At 43.4% G+C, this 12,425-nt stretch overlaps 1 protein-coding gene across 2 annotated transcripts in view; it reads left to right on the top strand.

Moving 5' to 3' along the window:
* LOC111253157 (uncharacterized) overlaps window positions 1-12,425 on the top strand; it is a 62,810-nt gene that overhangs the window by 42,753 nt on the left and 7,632 nt on the right. Inside the window, exons 1-2 of one of the 2 annotated variants that reach the window (XM_022812176.2) lie at window positions 5,846-6,851; window positions 11,736-11,921. The exons of the other annotated variant lie outside the window; for it this stretch is intronic. The gene's annotated coding sequence lies outside the window, so the exon portion shown is untranslated. Of the gene's footprint in view, window positions 1-5,845; window positions 6,852-11,735; window positions 11,922-12,425 lie in introns of those variants that run through there. 2 annotated transcript variants of the gene reach the window in all.

The following is a 12,425-nucleotide window of genomic DNA, read 5'->3' as shown; positions in this document are numbered from 1 at the left end:
CGTCAGAGATTGTTTGTAGTCGTATCAATATGTCGATACGACTGGTGCTGAATGAGGGTGTCAGTCACAGAAATTCGGGGCAGGAGATCGTTGTTGTATTCGCGTCCCGTCATTCTTTATTTTCATCATCTTCATTGTCATTGTCATCGTAGCGGTGGCTCACGCACTTTTCGTAAAATAGCTGCCTTTTCTGACTGGTTGGACCGGTGCCATTTTTTTTCCATTCATCTAGGTACAATGTACGGCCTCTTTCACTAGCCGTACACATTATCCGTCTCCTCTAATGGCGATAGATGCGAAACTGTGCACCGTGTAATCTCCGTGGTCCCCGATGAACAGCGAAGTCTGGTTTGTTATAACACTGACACAAACTGGTTTAGCGTATTTAACTAACCGACCTCAACTTCGGCCAGAATCCAACTCTGCCCTTCGTCATCTTTCACTCCCGAAGACCTGTCCGTGGCTGCAGGATGCCACCGAACTATGACAAGTTGTTTGATGATACGTCGCTAAAGAAGTTGAAGAAGTTTTGAAGATGGCGCTAGCCCGATGACAGCGCTGAGACATCGAGGTATCGTGCAGGCCACGTCTTCTGAACGACGAACGACAAATCAATCAGTCAACAAATCGAATGCAAGCGGCATTAACAGTTAGCCGGCAACAGCAGAACCTCGTCGCGTTTTGAGGACAATGTCAATTGAAGTTCTATGTAGTATAAAGAATACGAGCACACGAAATCGCTAGAATACATTAGGGCAAGTAATTCAATTATAGTCCATAGGAGACCTGTCACAACTTGTTAAAAGGTGTGCCTTAATGATAAAATCTACAATATGTACGGTGTATGGCGCTGAATATCGTATGTTGGAACTGCTTAGATAATAAACTTGATAATTTTTCTTTTTAGTTGCTTCTTTTTAGTTGTTTTTTTTAGGCAGATTTATCTTCATAGCATTGGCAACAGTCAAATAATAGTAATAGTCGCGCCGAAAGAATATTGAAATTTATTTATCCAGAATTGAAAAATCTAGGATACATCTATAGCCTTTTAATTTGTTCCACCTACGATCGTTTCGCCATTGCGGAATATATCACCCCGAATATCAATGAAGAACGATACATTACCGAATATTGAAGATCTATCTTAGAGTACAATTTAGATATAGGTGCTGATAAGATTTGGGCCTGAAATAGTACCTTGCAAATTGTGCGCTCGCCTGACAGCATCAACGCATTTGCTTCTAAAGCTTAGGAACAATATAGAAAATTAATAGTAATTATTTTGTTATAAGTTTAATAAGCAATATAAATCATTCAAAAATGAGACTAGTGATCACTCTATAAGCTACAGGACATTGTTACGTATATTTACCTTTCTTTTGCATTTCTAAGATGGCTACTATTAATTGAACTATACAAACATTTCGAACTATTTTTCTATTCTTCAGAACTTCTGACAACTGCAAAGTTAATAGTAAGACATTTATAAGAGTAGAGCAATAACAAAACAGAATTTTTCTAGGGTACGACATAATTATAGATTGTAAAGCTTGGTCTTAACTCTTATCACAATGTCTATCTAGTTTCTAGATAAGAACGCCATACATTTACAGTGAGTATATCTAAATTCAAAATAGTTTGCTTCTGAAAATCGGCCATTTATCAGCACCGGACGAAGGACGAAGAAGACCTTACCTGATTGCCTTTGCTGCCGTTTCCTACTGTATCTCTCTGTATGAGAAGTAATCTTGACTCACAATGTCCCTCACATTGATGCCATTCAGTTTTGTGATGATGGCAAAATCAATAACAAAAGGTTATATATTTAAGGAAGCTTTTCGTAGATCAGATACCAGGTCAGCCCAGCTCAGAATGTGCATCTTGTCCGCAGTCATCCATAGATCTGTTTGCATATATTCCCGCTATCAGAGGAATATGTGTCTCTCTTCATGCCACCTCTAAATAAACCCAACACATCTATGACAAAAACCTAATCCAAAGACTGATGGCTATAGAGACTATCTTACGCGACCCATTTGGAGCAATAACCTCATACACGGGCTGTATGGCTCGATCCGATTTCATTCTTTCTCATAGATCTGTGATGGGACCTATAGAGCATACGTTGTTTTTAAGTCAGTTTCCTCTACGACATTAGATTGGATAGTTGGTCATCGTCGTCGTCGTCGTCGTCGTCGTCGTCGTCTAAACAACGTTTTAATATAACTGTGTAGTTATTTCGTCGGCGAGATAGTACTACCATGACCTTGTCATTCCTTGGGGGGGGCAAGGGACAGGAAGGGGGCTGATTATCAGGGCTACAAACAGACCGAGAATCTATATCTGACAGTGTCCCACCAATCTACAAATATTAACAGATATCGTTCGTACGCATTCAGACTTGAAATGGGCCTCTGGCTTAGTGACATAAGCAGATTCTGTACGCGAACACGTACGCACAGACGTATTCAGAAGTTTTCAGTAACTTTTTTTTAGGACTGAATAAATGCGGCTTGATTAGTCCAGATGTACATATAGGGAGTAAAGTAGGCAAGCTTCGCTCGTGCTATACACTTCGCATTCGTTTGACCCATCCGCTTGTTTTCTGTGGGTCAGCTTAAGCCGCCGATGTATATTATCGACCGATATGACGATGTTATATAGGAAGAAACCATTGTATGATAAACACGAGTTAAAATAGTAAAAAGAAAAGTAACATCGTCGTATAATGCATAACTAATACGGTACCATTGGCCTGAACACATTTCCTTTAGATTACTTCTCAAAGCGTTCAATAGAAGGTTATTTCTATCTACTACAAACAAAACTGGAACCTAAAAAAGGCCAAATCCGACTAACTTTTCTCTATTCTTTAGTAGCGTTCTAAGCAGTGCTACCATTATTTAATACGGAGTCGTCGGCGGACATTCACGCGTGTAAAGTACATGCCTGTTTATTAAAAAATACGTCTATTTTTTTAGTGTCTACTTAAATGAACGTACAATAACTACTTGACAAACGTAGAGCTTCTGTACAAAAAAAAAAAAGTAGATTAACCATTTGTCAGTATTTTACCATTAACCTCAGTCGTCGAGAATCACAATTAGATTGCGTAAAGAAACACACAGGAAAAACAAAAAACACTGTAAGTAGTCGAAGCATTTACAATAAGCCTTTCATAAAATATCGATGCGAAGGAACGTTAGCCCTTTTCAAACAAACAATTGTTGAGGAAGGCGATTCTACTGGCCATCAATAACCCTAAAACTGCTAATAAGCCGTGGGACCAAGGGCCTGGTGTGTCCTGTAGGCAAGGCAAATGGCATCAGAAATGTCAGTCTAGGATAAGCGATTCGACTGGAAGTTGACCTACAACCACTATAGATTATGATGAGAATTCTGAATCCCGCAGATTTCTATAAACGATATCATATTCTTCTCTCGTGTCCAACATTTTTCGAAGTTCCATGCCGGGACGGTCACTGGGACGGAAATTGTGACTCGGTAACTTAATCTATCGATTTGGCCACCCGATTCAATTACTTTTGTCATACAGCAGATGTCCTGTGCTGCCGACGTTGCAGTTGGCGGTCTCTAGCCAAATGTTTGCATAAAGCACCCCCATAGCTGTATGTTAAGGATTATTCCCCACCAATGCTCTATCGCATAGTTCAGGGGTGGCGAAATCACACAGTGGTGGCTTCACGCCCCAGAAGAAAAAACCAACACCGACCCAGCAATCTTGAAGTCATACGTAACCCGATCGATCCTACTTAATGTAGCAACGTAACATTGAATGTATGCGTCTTGACGCCTATTTCATCATGACGCTCGACGAGCGCGCGGCCGACAACATAAATCTGTGTCAGCGAAGTTCTTGCACCTGATGATCTTCTGTGGCCTTCGCGATTCGGAGGGAAGCTCGCATAGCAGCAATCTCTTACGCTGTTTAGTCTTTTCTTTTTTTTTTCAGTCTAGCACTAAATAAAGTCCAAGTAGACCTGTGGTAAAGAGTGGCATTTTTTGCCGCTTCACTTGATCCATTGCTCTAACCGACGAAGTAACCGGTTACGGCCGCACATTCCTTCTAGTCCAAATAGGCTCGGTCACACCTGTGCTTGCATAGTAACTATGAACAATATTTCTTGCACAAGCGACTGCAGACAACGGTTAGAGACACAGACAGTGAGAGAGCGGTGAAATGGGGGCAAACAGAAAGGGCGAACTAGTCGGGCGGGGGAAGGACAGATCGGGACGACTGAAGCACCGGTGCTCTGCCACGTTCCTCGCGCCTCTGTCGCCGCTTCTGTGTGTGTGTGTGAGAAACGCTGAAGACGACCCTGTGAGACGAACTTCATCGTCGATCTGGGCAGTCTCGGCGATGAATATTCGGTTAGTGACTAGGGATCGCATTCTAGGAAGCCACCTCGCGTCCGCCATCACCGGCTTGTTGTCTCATCGATTGTTATCTGCTGTCGACAAATGATGACGCAAGCTGATGTTGATTTGGTGCAGCTTTGTTGGATCGTTGTTATCGTTATGTATCGTCGTTTCCCTTTTTCGGTTTGTTCTAGCGAGTGTATATATGGGCCTTCGCTGAAAAAAATATTCTTACAAGGGGACTGAAAACATCGAAGTATCCCGAGGGCAGCGGGGGATTCAGTAAAAGCAAGAATTTACGAAAGCGAAAACATGCACGGGGGACACGATATTGAGAATATAATATCCCAGAGATTTTAACACTTCGTATTTGACTTTTTTTCCGCCTACGATCGTGGTTAGGTTAACTTTGTCCTCTAATGCAGCTTGAAAAAGATACAATTAAGTATCAAACATATAATTATTATCTGTACCATTCATACGTTTCGTTTCGATTGACTGCATGTGAGTCTGGGAAGCGTGCCAAAGACACCTGTGAAAACTGGCGTAGCCTGAGCGTACACGTGCAGTTATTCTACATTTGGAAACGTAACGTATTAAGCAACGTCCGGGGGGGGGGGGGTGCAAGAATTATTATGTTTCTTATAAATTAAACTATCGCTACAAATGCTTTATATATAAATCTATTTACGAAGCTCTAGAAAGAATCATAATGTAACGGATTGTATCCGCGTAGAAAATTGATAATTTTAAGGCAATCTGTTGTACAGACAGAATTTTAGTTAGAGGAACAATGACTATTTTTGACCAACGTTTCCAAAGGTTTATTGTATCCAAATGGGCGTCCACAACCGGTCCACTTCTTCGCCGGCTCGAGACCTGAGCGGGAAGATCCCGTCATCTTAGCCTGAGATTTTTGTTTCCCTTTAGATCTGTGGCTGTTTCTTCGGAGAGCTATTATAATGGATGTCAAGTTATAGAATATATCACTTATCCGTAATAATTAAACATTTACAGAAACATATTGTATATTTATTTACGTACATTTAAGACAACCTTGTTAAGACGTTTGGTTTTATATTCTCGAACCTTTCTTTTTTCGAAATATTTATTTACCATCTTATACATTGTGCGGCTAATGAAGCATCTCTAATTAAGCCCTGTATTGCCTCTCCCCTATAGCGGGAAATGTTTTGCGTTTAGCTACAATAACAAGGTGAAGGTTGTCCGTCGCTATAGGCTGCTGTATATTTGACCGAAAAGCCATGTTTACCTCAATTTGACGGTCAACAGCCGCCTACCTACCTACCTACCTACCTACCTACCCTGTCCACGGATGCAGGTAGAAGTCATATCTAAGCCCAGGCGTCGTTCTCTACTGACTCATCCTTGTGCCAATATTTACTTCATGGTGAAGGCAATTACAGCAGCAGCAGCAGCAGTGTTTGGCAATCCCTATTGTGAGAACCTCACTATTGAATTCGACATTGCAAGATCTCTGTTGGATGCGCAAGGATCCGTAGGCCGTAGACTGGCTACTCGGCTTACAGCAAACGCCGTAGGTCTAAGAGCTACGTTTCTTCTCTATCTATGCACAGGACACTTGAGAGTAATCTCTATCTGCCTAATTATCACTTTGTTATTTCGTGGCCCTTTACGTTGTCTCAAAACCCATTAGTTGAATCAATCGATTCACGTTTGTTTCGCTGTTACCTTGTTTTTGGTGTCGCATATATTGGTACCAGAACAAACAACGGATCTATCACTTTGAAAAGTTGCGCAGAGACTGTGTCTATAGATACTTAAATGGGTGGAATCTCTAAAATTGTAATCGACCAGGAGGATGAGGAGTGGTTCAGTACGGCTTAGCGAATAGGATATTGTAAAGACGGATAAGATTAGTGGATGGGGGCCACGAATCCTACAGGGTGTAGCCAGCCAGTGTGGTCCTGCGTATATCGTCAACACCTCGGAACATGCTTGACTTCAAACATCAGGGATAAGTCTGTTATGGACAACGGTGTTCATTGAAAGCAGGTACGTGTATCCATTCCCGTGGATTATACAATCCGACTTAACAATAGGCTCGGAGTCTGAGTACGAGCCGGCCAAAATGCAAGTGCTAACTACGTGCGTAATGCGATTGAGCATCAGCAATTGCCAATGACGACGACGACGACGATGATGATATCATTACAGAAGACACTTCAGAGTTAATCTGTGACTGGTATTCCTCACCGGTTGGACATTCAAAAACTTTGTTTGCCGACCCATACAAGCATAACTGCAATGCAAATGTGTGCTATTGAAAAATAAACATTTTTAAAATTGATTTGTATCTTTCATTACAGATTTCCAAGGCGGCGAGTTCTTATAGGGCAAGCGATTCGCGGATCTTACCTGCCTCTACAATAGCCTATTTGCTAAGTCGTACTGAGCCCCTTGATCGATTACCGTGCGTTTCCCGCCCAGTTAAGTATCTATAAACACAGACTCCGCGCGAAAGTGATAAATCCGTTTTTTGGTCTAGTACCAGTATATGCGACATCAAAACCTTCGGTACTGATACTATTGTGGTACTATTTGTAGTAGTAAATGTTGAAGTGGTAGTGATTGAAACGGTAGGTAATTTTCAACATTTCTGCGTAGACTAAGAACCAGTCACGTAAGACATGCCGATATTCGCATCATCATTACTTCAGTAAGAGCTAGTTGTGCAGAAGCGTTGGCAAACGACACGGAACTTTCATAATCTTTCAAGGTAGTAATGCATTTCGAGCCCTATCGGTAGCATATTACAAACACGAACCTTTTTCACTGTGGAAACAAAAGCATTAATGTACTGCCCTCAACTTACCTACAATTCATTTTGTCAGTTACAAATGAACTTAGGTAGACGTCTATATAAATGCTTAATTATATGACCTGCAAACATAAAGTGATTTGCCACCAATATATCGCTTACCGCAAGCGATCATTTACAAGACCAACTGAAATAGGCAGCACATCTTGCCGTAGTTTTCATCGGCACAACTGCTTTGAAGTGATGCGATAGCCCAATAGAAGTGCGGTGTGTGGGGAGGAGGGGTGCATCATGTTTCAAACTTCATACTTCACATCACTGTTCTCTACATATGAAACTCAACTCATTGGCTGGCCGAACCCCCCTGAAAATGCTTTTTTGCGCCAATGATTTCCGAAGTCTTCGTGCAGTGAACTCGCGTATTGTAGTCATGACCCGCGTCATCTGGGATTGCCGTGGAGATAGTAGTCGCACAACGGGGCAAAACGACCTAATCCTCATTTCGGTGTGCCCTTGCCGAAATGGTTCGATTCACCGTAGGTACCTAGTTCCCTTTACATTACTGGTTGAACACATTGTCTCTTACTGACGTGTGTTGCCTACCGTAATGTTGCCGAATGCCTGATAGGCGCTCAGCATAGTTAACGCAGCCCTAGCTCTTGGCGGTCAGTCGGTCGGTCGGTCGGTGTTTTTGAATTTCTCGCGGGGGGGCACGAGCTCTCGTGGGGAGTTTTCCGTGTCGTGTGCGGATTCCTAAGATGCCTTGAGCCCCAGAACAAAAGGAAAAGCGAAACAGTTTCTATCTATAGTCGGCTATCTGGCTGACGTGCACGCTGTCTCTCTGTTGGGTTCGCCCCCGACACCGTCGCTCACTGTCTGCTATTTGAATGGTGCTCACCTTGCTCCTACTATCGGAGCTCATATCGGTTAGACTAACGGACAAATGCAGCATCGTGTTCTGCTCTATTCGGGCTAATCCAGTTGTACAGTCCAGCCGAATCCGAGCGGTCTGTATTAAATCCGTATCCGAGAGAGAAAATCATTCTGGCCGAAAGGTGCGATTTTAGGTCTGATAACAATTTACATATGTGGGGGTTAGTTTCTCTAGGCTGGACGTAGCGGACTTTGAAAGGTGGTCACAGTACGAAATTCTGTATCATATATGTAGATCGAAAAGGGTTTATTTAAATTTGCCCCGTTACGCTGCGGTGAGTTTCCTTATCACCATGATAGCAGCACTATAGATACCACAAGAAAATATCCCAGGTTGAGTTTCTGGCTTAGATCTAATTGTTTTTTTGCTTTAATCACTCGATTTGTAATGTCAGTTTCTTACATTACTCATAATATATTCGAATTTGTCCCCATCTCACTAAGGACAATGGACTACTGTCTTTTTTGCAAAGGTCAAAGCTTGTCAGCACGGAAGGCTCAGACCACAGCGTAACTGGGCTGTACCTGTTCTGCAGCAGAAAACCCTTAGTAATTTCGATTGTGATTTTTTTGCGACACAGCAAGCTGTTGGGATGGTCTAACACCTGTAGCGATACCCTCTGCCGAAATTGTTCTGGGATATTTGTGTTTTGAAACTAGACTTTTTTTAATTTCCAAGCATATACTAGTTCTCGACTATGCGTCTTTTTGTAAATTTGTTTTCATTTCCAAAGCGAACCACCCGTACATTTTACAGTTTGTTTCGTTGTCATGAAAAATAATTAATGAGTTTCTGATTTTACAGAATATCTCAGTAAAAACACGACTGAAAATCCCGCGAGCTACAATCAATAGTACACAATCCCTAAGCAAAAATTTTCCCAGCTTTTATTCTTTATCGATCGCCATCCATATTAATCCACCCATCCCAACTATCGTTTTCCACACCTATCTCAGGCATCACAATCCGCACTTTATCCGAACGCTTTATTAATTGAGCAAATAAGTTCAGTTAGAAGTTAGAGACGTATACGGGCTGTGCAAGCAACTGCCAGCATCTACTTGATTCGATGATCATCTTCAAGATAAGTTGAAGGGTCTAGAACGCCCCCTCTAATTGCCCCTAAGTGAGCAGACAACCGCGGTAACTCGCACTCGTGCGAGACAAGACATACTGCGCGAATTCCGGGAAATTTTCACTCTGCATCGATCCCAGATAGCGCAACCCCGCTGAAGTTAAATGAAAAGGTAAAAGTTGCGTGTGGGCGAAAATTCATCCGTGGAGCCGGCGATCCTAAGACGCAATGTATAGGTAGAAGAAGCAACAGAGCAGCATAGAGTAATAATAGATTAGAGAGCATCGAATGCTCGTACGTATGATATTATGGACGAGGGATTAGTTAGCAGCCCACACGAATGTGTGATTTCCCCCAATATCAATACCGTCTCGAGAAACACAGGGGCATCAGCAGTGGTGCATTCGTGCTGCTACCAGAGTGGTGACGAAGCATGAAGTGTAGCTCTTTTGTTTACCTGCTTGTGTGCCTATGCTTTCAGACAGGCACTAACTCACTGTGATGAGGTATAGAGAATGAGGATAGGATTGGAAATCACATCGATGTTCTATGCTCGTTATGGCTCAACCATTGTACGGTACAAACTGAACAACCATTTTGGTTGTATTGTTATATAAACCAATTGCCCTTCTCGGAGCCTAACACTTGTTGTGAGACTGCAGTCTCGTTTGCGGCTTGAAATTCTACGCGTATGCGTATATAAAGTAAGTAGAGCTGCCCTGCAAAGTACAATTTGAGTAGATTAAGCTAGCTAAAGTAGTTGACTGAAACAAGTATTGAGCCAGGATCACATCTAGATTAACGTAGTGGCTACTGCAGTAGATTTGAAAGGCCGACCAGAGATTCACGTTACGTTGCCAACATCCGTCCGTAAATGAGATTTATACCTTGACCTCTTCGAAGAAAAGGCTAGTTTTCACTAGGAGTGTTGGTGCAATTGGCAATATATCATTATTACTTGGCTTTCGTTTCATGCCTCGACGTTAGCTCACTCCAACGACGAATATCTTACCTAATATTTTTCGTCTTATCCATGTTTCCATTAAAAGCTCGCTGTTATTCCCTGCTTCGTCCGCTGTTTATCATTGTTACAGCTCTAACACGCCTACCTCTAAATACATACAGAGCGACCCGTTTGCAGAGTGCAGAATACCCGCGATAATCTCGTGCTTGCCTTTGCTTTCCGACCTACCGCTCGAAGGTTGCTTCAGGGCTCCCGATTGCCCTCTCCCAGAGACGGTCCTTTCCCAGTATTGGGTGACTCTGGGCTTCGTCGATCTAACTGCTTGCCTGCCGCACGCTCCGTCGGCTACCCTCAAGTCTTCTTCATCCTCCTTCTTTTTCGTGCAGCCGCTGCTGCGATGGCTTCGGCTGTTCCTCACCAGGGCTTCAATACAGCTGCTGCTGCGGAACAACGGCGGTAGCAGCGTATTCTCTCGCGGCTCTTTTCTTCTCTGTCTGTTGGGTGCTCACCGCCAGTCGCTCCGAGTCGAATTGGCTGCGAAACTCCTCCCCCGTCGCGGTTCCCAGCGGGCGGAGCCTATGAGGCTGCTGTGTCGGAGCTGCACCAGTGGTCATCCCGCTCGCCGCTACCGTCATTGTTCGTTGAGTCTGTCTGCTTTTTCGCTTCGTCGTTCTTTTGCTCGCCGGTTGGTCGTCAGAAAACGCCATACACGACCGCTTCTAGCTGGTGGTATTTGCCAAGTGGCCATTGGCGTTACTTGGTTTGCTTAGCGAAGCAATCGGACGCACGGACAGACAGAGCGAGGCTTCGATGCCGACCGCTGGCGTCGAAATTCACTCTCTGCCATTTCCCGGCCGCCGCCGCCGCCGCTGCTGCTGCTGCTGCTGCTGCTACTCGGAGCCCTCCTTTTGCTCAGGTTTGCGTCTCGAGAGAAGAGACGAACTTCCCGCAGGAGCGAGCCGCGACCGACTCGTCTAACCAGAATCAGTTGTGTCGTCGAACGAGTGGCATGCGTTTGGTTCCTTGCTAGATAGCTAGCTGAATATAGCTGCCTCATCTACCACGCCGCGATTCGCGCCCACTCGCTGATAGTACGTTGACTAACGCGCCAGCCAGCCAGCCTGCCTGAGACGAGGTGACTCTCCACACCCACTCGTGGCGAGACTACTGTAATCCGATTGAGGATTAGACTGTCAGGCTAAGGATTAAAGTCCGTTAAGCTGTAAAGTCTCGAAAAGCCCTCGTGCTGCTAGCGTGGTGTAGCTTCGTGTCGCTCGCGTTTGCCTCGACGTTATAGCCGCCGCAGCTGCTATTGTTTGTCGGCCGTGGTACAACACCGCAGCGACGTCACTGCAGGTCCCGAGTCACGCACGTGTAAAGGTCACGAGCTGCTTCGCGATCTTGAATTGTAGCGCGCCGACTGATCAACGACAATTAACGACTATCTGCGTGTAGTCGATTACGTCGCGGAGTAAGAGTAATGCAATACTATTACTGTTGTATGTACATGCACATGTACGGGTACACGATCTATAATATAGACTAATATTGTCTTGCTTTCAACAACTTCAACTTCAAGTGGTGCTGTGCTCATCAGAAATTGTCATCTCACCAATGAGTAGTCAACCGCACAATAGACATAAGCTTGTGCGTGTGTGCCTTGCGTGTGCATAAAATAAAAACTTCAGCTCGAGCGAAACATTAAGATAACATACAACGCTACGGTTTTGGCCGCTGGACTACAGTGCATCAAGTGCTTCAGCTGGTAAGTGTATCTGAAATCCCACTAAGTAGCTTTCCTCTATGGAGCATTCCGGACTTGGTGGAATAATATCTAGCAGCCTTACGTTTCATATCAGAAACGTTCACTTTTGGCCACAGTTGCTAATTATTTCCTTCTATTTATTTATAGCACGCTAGAAGCTAAATGTCCGGCTATATATATATAGAAGTAAACCTATATATATATATATATATATATATATAGGTTTACTTCTGTCAGGCTGAATGCATTATAGCAGACGCTTCTTAAGGGAAGTCTTAAATTCCTATTACGATCTTTGACACATCTTGAAGACCACTTATGTGTGTAAGTTAACTAAGCTGAATTCACATATAATTGTACTAAGTTAAACTCAATCACGAGCTGCTGCCGTTGTGTGAAAACCATTTGTACAAATTGTATTAGCGAGGTTAACTGAGATTACGCCAAAGAGTTATACGTAATGCGGGTTGCGTTATATCCCGCATTACATTATATATATATATA

This window comes from Varroa destructor, unplaced genomic scaffold (assembly GCF_002443255.2).
Source record: "Varroa destructor unplaced genomic scaffold, Vdes_3.0 BEIS01000006.1, whole genome shotgun sequence".
In the NCBI taxonomy this organism is placed as follows: domain Eukaryota; kingdom Metazoa; phylum Arthropoda; class Arachnida; order Mesostigmata; family Varroidae; genus Varroa; species Varroa destructor.
This window is presented reverse-complemented; position numbering and strand designations above follow the sequence as displayed.